Source organism: Glycine soja, chromosome 12 (genome assembly GCF_004193775.1).
Source record: "Glycine soja cultivar W05 chromosome 12, ASM419377v2, whole genome shotgun sequence".
Taxonomy (NCBI): domain Eukaryota; kingdom Viridiplantae; phylum Streptophyta; class Magnoliopsida; order Fabales; family Fabaceae; genus Glycine; species Glycine soja.
The window spans coordinates 27,395,064-27,409,511 of NC_041013.1; the positions used below are offsets into that span (position 1 = coordinate 27,395,064).

A 14,448-nucleotide genomic window follows, 5' to 3' on the forward strand; every position below is an offset into this window, starting at 1 on the left:
GAACTTTGAAGTGTGTCTCATAAGACTTTCATTCATCAAAGTTACAACAAGTGTTACACATGCTTCTATTTATAGACTAGGTAGCTTCCTTGAGAAGCTTTCTTAAGAAAACTTCCTTGAGAAGCTTTCTTAAGAAAACTTCCTTGAGAAGTTTCTTTGAGAAAACTTCCTTGAGAAGCTAGAGTTTAGCTACACACACCCATCTAAAAACTAAGCTCACCTCCTTGAGAAGCTTCCTTGAGAAGCTAGAGCTTAGCTACACACACCCATCTAAAAACTAAGCTCACCTCCGTGAGAAGCTTTCTTGAGAAGCTAGAGCTTAGCTACACACCCCTATAATAGCTAAGCTCACCCCCATGATAAAAAAACATGAAAATACAAAACAAATCCTACTACAAAGACTACTCAAAATGCCCTGAAATACAAGGCTAAAACCATATACTACTAGAATGGCCAAAATACAAGGCCCAAAATAAGAAAACAACCTATTCTACTATTTACAAAGAAGAGTGGACCCAACCTTGGCCCATGGGCTCAAAAATCTACCCTAAGGTTCATGAGAACCCTAAGGCCTTCTTTATCAACTCTAGCCCAATCCTCTTTGAGCCTCTTGCTCATGGCTCTGGTAACTGGTCCTTTCCTAGGGAGGATTGCATCATCCCCTCCCCCTTGATGAGGATTTGACCTCAAATCTGTTGGTTCCTCCTCCTCTATATCAGCTCCACCTGCAAAAGGAATTAAATCAGAAATATTAAAAGTGGTGCTGACTCCATACTCTCTTGGGAGGTCCAACCTATAGGCATTATTATTGATCCTCTCCAAGACCTGAAAAGGTCCATCCCCTCTTGGGCTAAGCTTGGATTTCCTTTTAGTAGGGAATCTTTCCTTCCTAAGATGGAGCCAAACCCAGTCCCCTCATTAAGAACTAGCTCCTTTCTTCCTCTATTGCCCTTAGTTGAATACACCTTTGTTTGGTTCTCTATTTGGGTCTTAACCCTCTCATGCAACTTCTTTACAAACTCTGACCTAGATTCCCCTTCTTTATGTATAAAAGAAGTGTCAAGTGGGAGGGGAATGAGGTCTAAGGGTGTTAAGGGATTGAACCCATAGACAACCTCAAAAGGGGATTGCTTGGTGGTTCTATGAACCCCCCCTATTGTAGACAAATTCTACATGAGGAAGATACTCATCCCAAGACTTATGGTTGCCTTTTAGAAGAGCCCTTAAAAGAGTGGATAAAGACCTATTCACTACCTCTGTTTGCCCATCAGTTTGTGGATGACAAGTGGTAGAGAAAAGAAGCTTAGTTCCTAGCTTAGCCCATAATGTTTTCCAGAAGTGGCTAAGGAACTTAGCATCTCTATCTGACACAATGGTCCTAGGCAAACCATGGAGTCTCACAACTTCCCTAAAAAAGAGTTTTGAGATATGGGAAGCATCATCCACCTTGTGGCATGGTATAAAGTGTGCCATCTTGCTAAACCTATCCACCACTACAAAGATAGAGTCTACACCTATTTGGGTTCTAGGGAGCCCAAGGACAAAGTCCATACTAATGTCTACCCAAGGTGCAGATGGAATGGGTAAGGGTGTGTATAGCCCATGAGGCATCACCCTAGACTTGGCTTGTAAACAAGCCACACACCTAGTGCAATGCTTATGAACATCTTTCTTCATATGGGGCCAATAGAACTTTTCTTTGAGTAAGACAAGGGTCTTGTCTATCCCAAAGTGGCCCATGAGCCCACCCTCATGGCTCTCCTTCACAAGTAATTTCCTGATGGTTCCTTGGGTATGCAAAGCTTTCCCTCTTTGAACAAATACCCCTCAGCCAAATAGTATCCATCTTGGGCCTTTTTCCCACAACTCTTGTAAATGGGAGAGAAATGTTCATCTAAAGCATACAAATCCCTAATGTTATCAAATCCTAAAATTTGAGCTCCTAGTGAGCAAAACAATGTATGTCTCCTAGAGAGGACATCAGCTACCACATTTGTTTTTCCCTTTTTGTATTTGATAACATATGGAAATTGCTCTAGGTACTCTACCCATTTTTCATGCCTTTTGTTTAACTTGCTTTGCCCTCTAATGAACTTAAGTGATTGATGATCACTATGAATGACAAATTCCTTGGAAACAAGGTAATGTTCCCAAGTTCGGAGTGCTCTTATTAAGGCATAAAGCTCTTTATCATAGGTGGGGTAGTTAAGGGTCGCACCATGAAGTTTTTCACTAAAATAAGCAATAGGGTGCCCACCTTGCAACAAAACAGCTCCAACTCCCACTCCAGAGGCATCACATTCTAGCTCAAAAGTTTTAGAAAAGTCAGGAAGAGCTAGAACAGGTGCCTTAGTAAGCTTTTCTTTGAGCAAAGCAAAGGCTTGCTCTTGCTTTTCACCCCAGGTAAATGCCACATTCTTCTTCACTAGCTCATTGAGAGGTGATGCAATTGTAGAGAAATTAGGAACGAACCTTCTATAGAAGCTTGCCAACCCATGGAAGCTCCTAATATCTCCCACACTTTTTGGGGTGGGCCATTCTTGGATGGCCTTGATTTTCTCAGGGTCCACTTGGACCCCATTTCTACCAACTACAAACCCTAAGAAAACTATATTATCTACACAAAAAGTACACTTCTCTATATTTGCATAGAGGGTGTTTTTCCTAAGGACTGAAAGAACTTGCCTGAGATGTCCTAAGTGATCATCTAGGCTCCTACTGTACACTAAAATATCATCAAAATAAACAACTACAAATCTACCTATGAAATCCCTTAAGACATGATGCATAAGCCTCATAAAGGTGCTTGGTGCATTAGTGAGCCCAAAAGGCATCACTAGCCATTCATACAAACCAAACTTGGTCTTGAAAGCGGTTTTCCACTCATCACCCTTTTTCATCCTGATTTGGTGATACCCACTTTTAAGATCAATTTTTGAAAAGATATTGGCACCATGCTACTCATCAAGCAAATCATCAAGTCTAGGAATGGGGTGCCTATACTTTACAGTGATGTTGTTGATGGCCCTGCAATCTGTACACATTCTCCACGTACCATCCTTTTTGGGCACCAACAACACTGGCACAGCACATGGGCTTAGGCTCTCTTGGACCCAGCCCTTCTTCAACAATTCTTTTACCTGAGACTCTATCTCCTTAGTCTCCTGAGGATTAGTCCTATAGGCTGGCCTATTAGGAAGGCTTGCTCCTGGGACTAAATCTATTTGGTGTTCTATTCCCCTTAAAGGAGGTAGCCCAGGGGGTATCTCTTTGGGAAATATATCACCAAATTCATGTAAGAGTTCTTGGACCTTTGGGGTAAGGTCTCAAATGTAGGAATTGTGGCAGTGCTAAGGGATGTTTCCCTTGATAGGAAAAGGTAGAAAGATTGTTTAAGAAGGAGTGCTCTTTTAATATCACCTTTTGTTGCAAAATGATTTTCCTTCTTAACAATCTTCTTGGAGGAATCCTTTTCCTCTTTTTCCTTCCCCTTGGCCTTTGAAGACAAGGCCTTACTATCCTTCTTTTTATTTTGTTTTTCTAGTTTTTCTTCCTCATCCCTCTTATCTTTCATAGTTAGTTGATCTCTGGCCACCTGTGAAGGTGTTTGAGGATGCAACACAAATTTAGTGCCAAGATGGGTGAGGGTAATCTCATTAGTTAGGCCATTGTAAATGATCTTCCTATCAAATTGCGATGGCCTTCCTAAAAGAATATGTCCTGCCTCCATGGGAACTATATCACAATTAACTTCATCCTTATATGTCCCAATGGAGATAGGTACCTTCACTTGTTGGTTAACTATCATTTCCCCTTGCTCATTGAGCCATTGAAGTTTATAAGGTTTTGGGTGGGGAATGATAGTGAGGTTCAACTTGGAAACTAATCTTGTGCTACAAAAATTGCAACAAGATCCACTATCCACAATGAGAGAACAAGTTTTATCTAAAATTTTGCATCTTGTATGAAATATGTTCTCTCTTTGGGATTGAGATAGATCACAAGATTGACCTCCAAGGAGCCTTCTAACCATTAAGAGGTCACCTTCTTCATGGGGGTAGACTTCCTCACTAGACTCTTCACCCCTTACTTCATCTTCACTTCCACTAGAGGAAGGGCAAGAAGTAGTTTCCTCTTGACTACTATAAATGTCTTGACCCCTCATAATCATGGTTTTCTTGGTGGGGCATTGAGAGGCAATGTGACCTCTCCCAAGACATTTGAAGCATTTAATGTTGCTAGTCCTTTCTTGGGAACTAGTCTTAGGGGTGTATTTCTCTATGGTCTTACCCTTTTCTTCCTTGGGTTTTGAAGGTGTAGCCCCCAAAACTCCTTGGGCTTGGTCCTTCCTTGGATAAGAGTGAAAGCCATAAGATTTTGAAGAAGGCTTTCTTTTTAGTTGTTGTTCCACTCTTATACAAAGTTGGACTAGTTCATCTAGGTCCCTATATGGAAGGAGTTCAACCTTGTCCCTTACTTCCATATTAAGCCCACTAAGGAACCTCGCTATGCTTGTCCTTTCCTCCTCCCTAAGTCCAGCTCTTAAAAAGAGTAGTTCCATTTGTTGTCTGTATTCTTCAATACTCATACTCCCTTGTTTAAGCCTTTGGAGCTTGTCCATAAGCTCCCTTTCATAGTAGGGAGGAATGTGCCTCTTCCTAAGGGCACTCTTAAGATCATTCCAATACTCTACTGGAGGATCCCCATGAATCCTTCGTTCCCTAACAAGGGAAGTCCACCAATAGAGGGCATACCCTTGAAAGCTAAGGGTAGCCAATGGAACTTTTCTCTCTTCGCTAATATGATGGCAAGCAAAGAGTTGTTCAACCTTCATTTCCCAATCTAAGTAGGCCTCAACATTATCTTTTCCATGGAAATATGGAAGACTAATGTTAACCTCTTGAGGCCTTCTATCCCTTTACCTTCTTTGGGAGTGATGTTTAGTATGTGAACTATGGCGCCCTCTATAATAGTCGCTAAGTTCTTCACTTAAACTCTTGCAAGAGTCATGACTACTATAGGAGGCATGTTTTTCTCTTTTCATTTCTTTTATTATTTTTCTTTTTTCTTCCTCTCTTATTTTCTCTCTTTCATCTTGACTTGTTTCTTCCACTCTTTTTTTTCCTTTTTCTTTTCTCTCTTGTTTTTCTTTCCATAACTTGAGAGAACTCAACTCATCTAAGATTCTAGATAGAGGGTCCTTATGACTAGTACCCTCATCATTAACACTAGTTGAATGATGACTCATGTTGGTTTCTAAGTTGTGATTCTTTCTTGTTGGAGGTTTGAAAACAAAAGGTAAAAGAAACTATGGTTGAAACTAGCCAAAATAAACACTAAAAGAGGTGTGAAAGATAAGGTAAAAAAAAACTAATTGGTAAAATGCAAGCTATCTAGGCGATTTGACAATGGAAGGTAAAAGAAATAAGCTATGAAAGTAAGCAAGAAATGTAAACTAGGTGAATCCTAAGAGTGTTTGGATGACCACATTCAAGGTTCCCAACAAAGCACTCACTATCCTAAGCAAAAATTGCCTAAAATTATTACACACAAATGGAAGTTTGGTAACCTATTGGAGGCTCCCAACACACTTCCAATGAAAGGCCTTTTTGTTACAAAACTTGAAAGCAATGAAGGTAAGTAAATTGCAAATTACAAAATTAAAAAACGGTCCTCAATTTTGGTGGTTGTTCTCTCTTTGGTGATTCAATCAATTTGGAGTGCTTCTTAGTCCAATAGCTCTTAAGGTGGTTGGCCCCTTGCTTCTTGACTCAGATTCTTCAAGGGATGACACCAATCCTCCTTTCCAATTCCTTATATGGCAACTCACAAACAAGGAAACAAAGAGACAAGCAATAACCAAAGACCAAAAAAAATGAAATGAAAGATAAACCAATGGAGTTTTTAACAAGACAATTTTTCAAGGATTATTCAACAATTAAAGCAATGAAAAGGACATAGAAGCAAGCTAGGACTAAAAGAGAAACTTAGAATGGCTCTAGAGTAGAGTAAAAAAAAACTAAAAAAAAAGACTCAACAAACCTCTAGCTTTGGCACTTGTCTTCACACTAATTTTCAATTGAAATTTCCAATTATAGAATAAATTTTGAGCCAAAACAACAAGCACACTTCCCTTTCACCCTTTTTTTTTCTGGATACTGATTTTCCTGTCAGCTTGTGTGATTTTTCGTATTTTTTCATTTTATCCAAATCACTTGTTTCTTTTTTTATAACTTTTTTCCAGATGTCTAGAAAATTCAGTAAAAATTTCAGTTCAAAATTCGAAGTAACCAATTCTCAGTAAGTTTTACAAGTTTGTATGCCCAAGCTGCCAGCACCAGCGATTTGTTTCTTTAAGCATGGTATATTGATTGCCTTGGGCTTACTTTCAACCTTCCAATGTATGTTGAACTCACTAGGATTGTTTACCAAAGTTTTCGGAGTTCAATATTCACTTAGGATCAACATTTCAGCCAGCAATTCAATCACCAAAACTCAAATTCACAATAGACACAATCATAAAGAAACCTAAAAGTTCAAGAAAAGGTTCACAATCAAAGACTCTCTAAGAATTTTGCATGAACATGTTAAGGACTAATTAACATGAAAGATTTGACTCAAATCAAATAATAGGCTAAAAGAATTTCATACACTCATGAACAAATGAGTTAGACAAAGAAACAAGAAAATAAAATTCAGCACAACATAAGAAATCTTATGTGACAAGTTTCAGGACTAGACATGACTTCTATGACAAAACTACAATAGGTGAACAAGTCACTCTAGATTTTTGAGGTTTTCTTCTACTTTAATATTTTTGTAAGAATTTTATGGTTTAGGTTTCAGCCACAAAAAATAACAAGACTAAACTCAAAGGAACCTAAACTCAACACAATTCATGGTTCAAGAACAAGAACAAGAAATTTGAACCATAGAAAATCAAATCTAACTTCTATAGCAAGTTTAATCGGTGGAAACTCTAAAGAATCATGTTAACAACATTTAGAACAAGACATGTGAGGAGATACATGGAGAAAAATGAAGAAACAACAATGGAAGAGAAGGTAAAGCAAAAAAATTAATGGAGGTTTAAGGAGCACCTACTTGAAGCTCTTGTGCTCTGATTACCACTTGATGGAAGCTTGCTTGTGGAGCTTTTATGGAGGCTGGATCTTTGAGCTTCAATGAGGTCCTTCAATGGTGATTTTTCACCATGGAGATGCAGCGGAAGGCAAAGGAGAAGAGGAGAAGGGAGGCGCCATCCACTAGGGAATAAGCCATGGAAGAAGGAGCTTCACCACCAAGATGAGCCTTGGATAAGAAGCTTGGAAGGATGCTTCAATGGAGGAAAAGAAAGAGGGAGAGAAAGAGAGAGGGGGGAGCACGAAATTGAAGGAATAAAAGAGGGGGAGAAGTAGAACTTTGAAGTGTGTCTCATAAGACTTTCATTCATCAAAGTTACAACAAGTGTTACACATGCTTCTATTTATAGACTAGGTAGCTTCCTTGAGAAGCTTTCTTAAGAAAACTTCCTTGAGAAGCTTTCTTAAGAAAACTTCCTTGAGAAGTTTCTTTGAGAAAACTTCCTTGAGAAGCTAGAGTTTAGCTACACACACCCATCTAAAAACTAAGCTCACCTCCTTGAGAAGCTTCCTTGAGAAGCTAGAGCTTAGCTACACACACCCATCTAAAAACTAAGCTCACCTCCGTGAGAAGCTTTCTTGAGAAGCTAGAGTTTAGCTACACACCCCTATAATAGCTAAGCTCACCCCCATGATAAAAAAACATGAAAATACAAAACAAATCCTACTACAAAGACGACTCAAAATGCCCTGAAATACAAGGCTAAAACCCTATACTACTAGAATGGCCAAAATACAAGGCCCAAAATAAGAAAACAACCTATTCTACTATTTACAAAGAAGAGTGGACCCAACCTTGGCCCATGGGCTCAAAAATCTACCCTAAGGTTCATGAGAACCCTAAGGCCTTCTTTATCAACTCTAGCCCAATCCTCTTTGAGCCTCTTGCTTATGGCTCTGGTAACTGGTCCTTTCCTAGGGAGGATTGCATCACTTTGTGACTTTTTTGTGGACGACCTTGACTAGGCGAGTTGATTTTAGCCTTAGTTTCACTTTAGTTATTAGTCAATTCAATTAAGAATGAAAAATCCCAAAGAGAAAACGTCCGATCGATTTTTTTCGCTTCATTTTACTAAAAGGTATTTTTTTATTATTATATTATTATTTTACCTCTTTTTTGATTTCCAACGTGGTTACGACATGACCGAACGGTCGGAATTCATTTTAACAGAAATTAACGGATATTACAAATCAAATGATCGGTGAAAATTTATTTTATTTTTTGATTTGGCGAGAAACGACTTAAATAAATGACTGAAGCACGTCAAAAAGGGGTACGGAAAGTAAATGAAAACGAGAATAAAAATACATGAAACAAAATGGGGACCACCACGGGTACATAGAATGAATTGAAAAGCTCGGTTTGGGGTACTTACCAATTGAAGACCGAAGAAAATGAAGAACGAACGATGGATGTCGAAGAACGGTTGAAAACCTTCGCGTAATTACTCACGGAAACGTTACGAAAGCGCCTCGGCTAGTATTTTCTTCACGGAAACAATTTTCCTCAGCAAATTTAAGAGAATACGAAGTGCCAAGAAGGCTGAACCCTTTCCCTCTTCATTCCTCCCCCTATTTATAGCAAATTAGAGGAAGAGCTTGCCACCCAGCTCGCCCAGGCGAGCAAGGTTGCTTCCTCCAGAAGCAACCACCTTCTGGAGGAAGAATCTGGAAGGCCCAATGGGCCTGATTGCTATTTGTACCCCCCTTTTTACTAAATGCACCCCCTTTACCTTTTTTGGTAATTCTTTTTCCGTAACGTTACGAAACTTTACGAATTTTGTAACGATACTTATTTTCTTTCCGTAAGGTTACGAATCCTTAAGGATCATGTATTTACTCTTTTTTAGCTTTCGAAAAAGTTACGGAAACTCACGGATTACGCAACAACACCTCCTTTTGGTTTCCGCCACATTACGGAATTTCACGGATCGTGTAACCCTGCTTCCCTTTGATTTCCGGCGTGTCTCGGGACTTACATATCGCGCAACAAAGGGTGCCAAGTATTTTGAAGTGGCCAATCAAAGGTTGCATATCATCAAGTAATAATCCCCGGACGAAATTAGGGTATGACAGTTGCCCCTCTTTACTTACCTTTTATCGGAGATAAGAGGAAAGCAAAGATAAGACACTGATTTCGTCCTTCTTGCCCTTTCTGTGATTAGCCCATGACGACTCTCGTCTCTACTCCTTCTTTTTTTTGCACAACACAAAACAAAATACAAACAACAACAAAAACAATAATAATATAATATACACATTTGGCAAAGGAATCAATCGGGAGAATAACAAAGATCACATTTTCCAGTCAAGAGGGTCCGCACTTGAAAATGAAGAACACATTGGAGAATGGAGGATTGCACTAGAGGGTCCACACTACGCAATCATGAAGAATGGCTCCAAACTCATTGGTGGAGGATGCATGAACGAAAATGCAATTCATGGGGCTCCAAATAAAAGACGAGGATGGAGGATTGCACTAGAGGGTCCTCACTAGTCAATCATGAAGCATGGCTCCAAACTCTTTGGTGGAGGATGCATGAACGAAAACGCAATTCATGGGGCTCCAAATAAAAGGCGAGGATGGAGGATTGCACTAGAGGGTCCTCACTAGTCAATCATGAGGCATGGCTCCAAACTCGTGGGTGGAGGATGCATGAACGAAAATGCAATTCATGGGGCTCCAAAAAAGGGTAGAGAATGGAGAATTGCACTAAGCAATCACTACGCATGGCTCCAAACTCGTGGGTGGAGGATGCATGAACGAAAACGCAATTCATGGGGCTCCGAAAAAGGTAGAGAATGGAGAATTGCACTAAGCAATCACTACGCATGGCTCCAAACTCGTGGGTGGAGGATGCATGAATGAAAACACAATTCATGGGGCTCCGAAAAAGGGTAGAGAATGGAGAATTGCACTAAGCAATCACTACGCATGGCTCCAAACTCGTGGGTGGAGGATGCATGAACGAAAACGCAATTCATGGGGCTCCGAAAAAGGGGTAGAGAATGGAGAATTGCACTAAGCAATCACTACGCATGGCTCCAAACTCTTTGGTGGAGGATGCATGAACGAAAACGCAATTCATGGGGCTCCGAAAAAGGGTAGAGAATGGAGAATTGCACTAAGCAATCACTACGCATGGCTCCAAACTCTTTGGTGGAGGATGCATGAACGAAAATGCAATTCATGGGGCTCCGAAAAAGGGTAGAGAATGGAGAATTGCACTAAGCAATCACTACGCAGGGCTCCAAACTCGTAGGTGGAGGATGCATGAACGAAAACGCAATTCATGGGGCTCCGAAAAAGGGTAGAGAATGGAGAATTGCACTAAGCAATCACTACGCGTGGCTCCAAACTCTTTGGTGTAGGATGCATGAACGAAAAAGCAATTCATGGGGCTCTGAAAAAGGGGTAGAGAATGGAGAATTGCACTAAGCAATCACTACGCATGGCTCCAAACTCGTGGGTGGAGGATGCATGAACGAAAACGCAATTCATGGGGCTCCGAAAAAGGGGTAGAGAATGGAGAATTGCACTTAGCAATCACTACGCATGGCTCCAAACTCGTGGGTGGAGGATGCATGAACGAAAACACAATTCATGGGGCTCCAAAAAAGGGTAGGTAGGATCGAATGGTCCACCGGGTTCTTTCCACCTAAAAGAAAAATAAATCCTTCGCGAGAGCATCATATCTTAGAAAAACAATATACTTATGCCAAGGGTAATCTTCCTTGTACCTGAAAATGAAAGGCAGGATGTCAACTTTTAGCTTTTGAATGAACATTCAGGGGAAACATCGGGTTAAGCTAAAACTGGGAATAAATCACTCATAGTGTATAAAAACTCACATAGGCAAGTGTTTTACCCTAATCCCAAACCATAACTGCACCACGACTTTATTTTGCACATGATTTCCTATCGAATCAAAGATCACACGTACGATCACGGGTCAATAGGATTTTCTCGAGGGTAGTGTTTTTTGAGAGGAAACTGGGTGTTCTGGTCTTTTCCTCTTTGTTTATGTGGGGCGGGATATCGCCAGTCGAGAATAATTTTGAGTGGCAATCTGAAAGGAAGAACCACCAAAAATGGGTTTTCCTTTGCCGGCAGTCACCTACCTTGCCGAAAATTTATCTGGCTTGAAGAATTTCTGTTCTCTTTCTTTTATTGATCGGGAATTACTCTATTTTCCTCTGATCTTTTCCTTTTTCACTTCCTTTCGATCTTCGATCGGGAATCCTTATTGCTTAATGCTTAACCAAGACTTGCGCTCCCGGTTAAGGGGCCAATAGTTTCCTTTTATCAGTTCTTGGGCCACCTGATGTGTCATTATTTTCTCCTATTTCTTACCCTTTTTTGTCACCATTTTAATTACTGATTAGCCTTAATTATCAAATTTATTATGCAGTTTTATCATTTGGGCCTACTTGACTAATTCTGTGTTTTAATTTAATTTTAGGAGAATTATAAGCAATTGGGCTTGGATCCAAAATTGCGATGAGCCGGCTTGGACTTGAAGAGAACATACAATTTTATTTGTTTTATTTCGTTTTTGAGCTGTATTTTTGTAATTGGGCCACAAGACCTTATTGGGCCCAAAAATCATATTTGTAAGCTTTGGGGCCTAGTGACCTTTAGTGAGCCCAGCTGCTAGGGTTTTAGGGTGGTTCGATTACTGTTCACGCAGGGAGATTGTAGGGTTTCATTTTCATTTTCGGTGTTATTGTTCACGTGCATGGTACTATTCACATAGCAACTCCATTTTCATTTTCTGCTTCAAATTCTAGTTTTGTTTTCTACTTTTAATTCTAATTTCATTTTCATTTTTGTCTTATAATTTTAATTCATTTTCTGCCTTTGATTTCCTTTTCATTTCTGCTGTTAATGGAAGGCTGAATCTCTAGTGTTGTTTTCTCTTGAGGATTAAGCATAACTCTCTTTGAGGTTTTGTTATTAATATTAAATTCTGATCAGTTTTCCCCTTCAGCAATTATTGTGTATTTGTTGCTGATATTAATCCATGCATGCTTAATGCTTGATTAATTGTCTCTGTGCTTAATTAACGTTCATGCTTAATGGACATGTGAGAGGGATTAATTGGTGTATGTGTTGCTTAATCACATAATGACATCCTTGTGTTAATTTTTGCTTAGTAAATTAATTTCGGGTTGGATTAAGTGGTTGAACTGATTAGGGATAAATTCTCGTAACCTAGGATAAAAGACTTGCTTTTGAATCAAGGGGAAACAACATGTTTTAGTTTTGTTATTTTGTTAATTCAAGTTTGCTTGCTGTTTAAATTACAAAATCAAACAAACCCCTCCCCCATTTTGTTACTGTTTTATTATTATATGTTATGAACGTTTGTTTGATCATTGCTCACTGGGAGACGACCTAGGATCACTTCCTAGATACTGCATTTTAATCTTTATTTGATTCGGGTACGGCCCCAATCAAATTTGGCGCCGTTGCCGGGGAGTAGTGGTCCAAAGGTTCATAATTATGTTTTTGTGTCTTTGTGTTTGTTTCTGCATGTTTTTATAAAATCTGTGTCATGTGATTAATTTGCAGTGTTTAGTTGTTTTGTGTGTAGTTTTGTTGTTTAGTGTTGTTTGTGTGTGTTTTAGGTGTCCCCTGTTTAGGGGTGAAATTTCATGGTTCCCCCCTGTTCAGAGGTGAAGAGTGCTATGAACAGTGTCGGATTTTGCTAATTAATTGGCGATTTTTGTTTTGATAGCTAGAGTTGTTAATTTTGGCTGATTTTTTGTGTGGAAGTTTCTTTTGATCCATATTTTGTGTGAAAAATACCAAAATGACTAATATTATATATGTATTTGGGGTAGAAAAAAATTTCCCATGCAGCCTCAACCAGCCTATGCTGGTTGCGGTTCTTAACGCTTAAGAAATTAGTCGTTTACTAAGTTTTTTTATTTTTTAAGTATTATTGTCTTATTTTTCTAAACTTTTCTTAGGCAGTTTTCATAGTTAGACTTTGAATTTTTGTTTGAAAATTTTTGTGCTATTTTTTCATGATTTTAGGGTGTTTCTCACAAATTTTCAGCTCATTTGGATATCTTTTGAGTATAGTTGTAGTTTTACCCCTAGTTTTACCCCCTTTTTACCCCTGGTGCTTGTTTGAGAAATACATGATTTGCTGCATATAGTGCATGACTAGGGGCAATCCAGGTGATTTACAACCCTTTGATCCTGAAATAGATAGAACCTTTCATAGATTAGTTAGGCATAGTGTGCATCCTGATCATTCTGTGCATTCTGAGCATTCTGTTGCTGGTGATTTTGAACATTCTGATTTTGAGGATTTGGCTGCTAATTTTCATACTGAGAACATGGCTCAACCTCCACCTCGTGAGAGAACTCTTGGGGAGATGATTGCACCTGACTTTACTTATGAAAGCTTGTGCATTCAATATCTTGATGAGGATGTTCCATATGTTCTCAAGACTGGACTAATACATTTGCTGCCTAAGTTTCATGGTCTTGCAGGTGAAGATCCTTATAAGCATCTTAAGGAGTTCCATATTGTCTATTCCACCATGAAGCCCCCTGATGTCCAGGAAGATCATATCTTTCTAAAGGCTTTTCCTCATTCTCTGAAGGGAGTGGCAAAAGATTGGCTCTACTACCTTGCTCTCAGGTCCAATTCCAGCTGGGATGACCTTAAGAGGATATTCTTGGAGAAATTCTTCCCTGCATCTAGGACCACTGCCATCAGAAAAGACATTTCAGGCATCAGGCAACTTAGTGTTGAGAGCTTGTATGAGTGTTGGGAAAGATTTAAGAAATTGTGTGCAAGCTGTCCTCACCACCAGATTTCTGAGCAACTCCTTCTGCAATATTTCTATAAGGGACTTAGCAACCTGGAGAGGAGTATGATTGATGCTGCCAATGGTGGAGCTCTTGGTGATATGACTCCTGTTGAGGCTAGGAATCTGATTGAGAAGATGGCTTCCAACTCCCAACAATTCAGTGCAATAAATGATGTTATTGTCCTTAGAGGAGTCCATGATGTGGCCACGGATTCATCTTCATCTGCTGAAAATAAGAAGCTTGAGGGAAAACTTGATGCCTTGGTCAATATAGTAACTCAGCTTGCCATAAATCAGAAATCTACACCTGTTACTGTTGCAAGAGTTTGTGGTCTATGTTCTTCTGCTGATCACCATACAGATCTCTGTCCTTCTTTGCAGCAATTTGGAGTCAATGAGCAACCTGAAGCCTATGCTGCAAACACTTATAATAGACCCCCTCAACAGCAAAACCAACAACTGCAGAATAATTATG

At 39.5% G+C, this 14,448-nt stretch overlaps 1 non-coding gene across 1 annotated transcript; it reads right to left on the reverse strand.

Annotated features, from left to right (window-relative positions):
* Positions 1 to 13,871: 13,871 nt before the first annotated feature.
* On the reverse strand, positions 13,872 to 13,978 carry LOC114380600. Its single transcript, XR_003659776.1, has one exon. It is a non-coding gene; the product is annotated as a small nucleolar RNA R71 (small nucleolar RNA).
* Between the last annotated feature and the right edge of the window lie 470 nt (positions 13,979 to 14,448).